Below are 4249 nucleotides of genomic sequence, written 5' to 3'. Positions count from 1 at the left end.
TATGTTTATTATTATTATGTTTCTTATTATGTTTATTATTATCTTTTCATGCATCCTTAAAAAATATAGCCAAATCAATAGGCCAAACTATTTTGACCCTCAATCATTACAAGAAATCCAAGAATTTCTCTTTGACAATTCAAAAAGAAGTCTGCAGTGTATGCTTCTCAATATAGGTCTATGACATTAATTATTGGATCCGTTCCTGTTAGTCGCTCAGTTCGAGTACATAGGGATCACAACTGGGGGGTTTGAGGTGATCTGAAAATGGTCAACTTTTTACTCGGCCAATAAGGTGGCTATACAAAATATCTATTGTTTGTCTGTGGGATAGTCGGGCTAAAGAAAAACACTGCACATAAGATCAGGCCAATGAGGACAGACAGCTGGAGAGAAGAATGTCATCGACGAACCCCTCATGGATATGGGATTAATGATCTTTCACCCCCCCCCTTCATATTAAGTTACGCTTGATAAAACAATTCGTTAAAGCCCATGATTTTGAAAAGGGACAAATGGGGAATTGGGGGAGGGGTTCAAGTATGTACGTGCAGCTTTACCTGATGTCATTTACGGAAAAACAAGGGTTGGTGTTTTCAATGTCCCCCAAAGGCTGATGAGAGAACCACTTTTCACTTTTCGACGGATGACGTAGAGAAAGGATCTTGGGGATCATGATTTGTGCCTGTAATTGTTTATCTTTTTTTTTGGGGGGGGGGGATAGAAAAGCAAAATAATGTTTTTTAATGACAAAGACGTGGTCAAAACTTTGTTAGAGGACATCCATATATTATCGTGGCGTCCAAAAGAAATTTGAAAATGTAATCACCCAATCATCGTGTTAAAGCCTTGCATTACACTCTCATGCAGCATACCACTTTAAAGCTAGATGAATTCAGCATCGTCTGACACGTTAATATTTCATCTATGTTAAGAGACGCCCAAGATATGGTCACTCAAAATTGACCTAAAAAAAGAAGGCTCGGAAAAATTGGGCGAAATCAAAGAAACGTAAATTTGTCTTCTCGCGTGTAATTGAGGAGCATCAATACTGATGGAATGGAGAAACATTGCAGTGATGAGTAAGGTGAAAAAAGTTTCTTCGTCGAGACCTTTAATTTATGGAAGAAAGATATCAACAGAGGAATTAAAATCGATGGAGATAAAGAAAGAGAGAGAGAACAAGAAAACCACAGCGAATGAGAGAGAGAGAGAGAGAGAGAGAGAGAGAGAGAGAGAGAGAGAGAGAGAGAGAGAGAGAGAGAGAGAGAGATAATATGGTGGTCGAAACTTCAGAAGAATGAGAGAACCGAGCAGGAGATTAAAGCAAACGAAGTCAGAAAAAATAGACAGGAGACGCGTTCATGTACTTCAATGAACTGTAATACAATTCTAAATCACTCAGCAATATTACTACTTCAAGATGAATTGGCTTTTTATTATGGTTTGAAAATCAATAGGAAACGGCTCTCCGCCCTTTCGAGCAACTGAATAGTGCAGAGTGAAAAAAGGCAACAAAATTGTTCTTTTTCCATATATCATATAATACACACATTTAATTTTGAGGCAGACCCTTGCATTTTTCAAAAGTTTTTTCTGCATTTCTTTTTATTTTAAAAATCGATTTTTTCCCCCTGACCGTGGGTAGGAGATGAACTTGACAAACGCAATATCCGGTGGAAAAGGGCAATACGTGAGAACAGTTGGCAACATAACTCTAAGGTTAGCAATCTGTTCTTGAACAATAACGATGCTGCTCCAAGTGCAATTAATATTTTGGGCAGATGTTATAAAGAAAGATGGATCGTTCTGACAGTTACCTTAGGGTTAGCATTTCTTGAGCTCAGCTGAGGGTAGATTCGAGATCTACGGGGAAAGAAGAAGGCATGGAAGGAATCATGTTGTGATCCACCAACTTCCTGAGTATGATCGTATGATTTAACGAAGTGGTTGTTAGATTTAGTGGCGGGTCTGGGTGTTGTTGTGTTGTCTTGTCTTTGTTACTGTTGCCGTTGTTATAGATGCTGTTGTTGTTGTTGTTGTTGTAGTAGCTATTATTCCGTCACCTTTGCCGATATTTCTGTTATAAAATCTAAATCAATCTTCTCAAATAGTAGGGCTAGCAGCATCTGCGTTTGTCGCGGCCGCGATTTTTGGCATTTTTCAGGTCCGCCACCCCGATTGTTTTCATTAAAACAACAACAACCCCCACAACAACAACAACAACACCACCAGTGTCATATAATTTTACAGTACCATCGTACCAAGTAAGGAATATCGTTTGGATTAACCCCCCCCCCCCCAATCCCCCATGAGTTTTGTTTGAAAGTAATGAATCTTAACCAACAAATTGTTTTTTACATGATTTTTATCTATGATGAAGTATCATGTACATATTATACCATGTGGACATTGTGTCGATCATTTAGGAGGAAGACTACTTTGATCCTGTATCCAAGGGCCAAACAAGACTGAATGAGATCCAACGTTTCAGCAGCGAGAAGGAGACTGGCCTACTCAATAACATAACCTCTCCTCACTGGAATCTTGCTGTGGTTTTCTGCGTTCAAGACAAGAATCGTTACGGTTGTGCATTAGGAGAGGCGCATTAAATTGTCACAATAAAGGCTATTATGGCGGAAAGAAGCAAGAGACAGAGACAACAGAGGGACAGAAAAGTAGGATCTACGTCTAGTGGCGTCCTCGAACCATCCGTTACAATCAACTTAATTGGGCCTACTATACTGTGGGTCACCTTGGTCTATTTCGCAATCAAAATTGGCTGTTGTCTTGCTTCATGTGCTCTTTTCCCCGCCGTTCTATCTGTTTGTTTTAGGGTTTTGTTGATGGTTGGTCCCCACTGTTATAGCCGGGCGTGTCTGTCCCTGTGCCTGTTGTAAGTAAACAAATAACTTTTCCACGATATTTTGTAATAGGTTGAATCGGACTCGGGGATTCATTATACGCCAGCAATAGCTGGAGTCCTGTTAAACCCGTGACTGTAAAAAGTGAGACCTACTGAATCGTCCTAATCTCTCCTTTTTTGTATGTTACTCTCAACACCTCTAATATTCTATTTTAGTAAGAGCTGTACGGCGCGCTTGCAACAATAGGTCATATAAGTACCCGAGATTAGAGATGTTACTAGATAAGTAGGCTATATAAAACAAGTTGAATAATAGAAATGGAGAGATCAGGAAGAAAGGTGTTTGATAGGAAAGAAGGAGCAAACAGCATCAGAGCACCTGCCAACCACCCACCTCTAATATGTAGGCCCGATGACTAATTTGTTTTGAGAATGCCGTGAAACTCTCGCAAAAGCTAAATAAAGCTAAAACGACATGGGTGGAGTCGAAAACAAAACACAAAAATTAATACCGAAAAATTATTCAGTTGCTTTATCCAGTTACTGGAACTACAGTCACCCTTTTGCTCGAGATCGTCGGGAGCTGACACTTTTGTAATAATGAATGGCCTAATAGCTCAGAAGAAGAACTGTCAGGATTTGACGTGATGTTTTGTGTGTACTTCACATTGTCGTAGTGAATAAGCAGAACGTCTTTTGTGTGTATTTGACATTGTCGTAGTGAATAAACAGAACTGGCGTTTGTGTGTATTTGACATTGTTGTAATGAATAAACAGAACTGGCGTTTTGTGTGTATTTCACATTGCTGTAATGAATAAACAGAAATGTCGTGGGGGTTTTTTTCTGTGGCTTCACCGGCATCGGTGTTGAGAGGTTTAGCTCTTAGCCTTTACGCGTAAGAGAAGAAGTTCGATCCGTTTATCGAGTACCTCTATTTGAATGCTGAGATCAAGGTTGTACACGTATCTCTGTATCGCATGGTTAGCCCTGAAGGCATCGTCTTTTAAATCTAATTCATGTGTATTGGGACTCTAAAAAATTAACTATGGTATAAAATATCTGGTTTTCCAAAACACCTTTCTGTTGTCCTTATATGACTTACTTTTGGATGGTGCTTTCGTTCATTTCACCGATGACTATTTCCGCCCCTCTTCTTGACTGGGACTTTGATATTATAGACCCTATTATATACACAAAACGATTTGATAATTTTCGATTTCTTGAAAGCCAAATAACAATGGCATTATTTCTATGTAGAAATCAGTACAGTAACCGTCCTACAATCGTTTTCAGTCTGTAGCCTAAGGCCGAGAGTATTGAGAAGCTCCAAAACACACACACACACACACACACACACACACACACACACACACACACACACA

The sequence above is a fragment of the Aplysia californica genome, unplaced genomic scaffold (assembly GCF_000002075.1).
Source record: "Aplysia californica isolate F4 #8 unplaced genomic scaffold, AplCal3.0 scaffold00121, whole genome shotgun sequence".
Lineage (NCBI taxonomy): Eukaryota > Metazoa > Mollusca > Gastropoda > Aplysiida > Aplysiidae > Aplysia > Aplysia californica.
Note: the sequence above shows the minus strand (reverse complement) of the source record.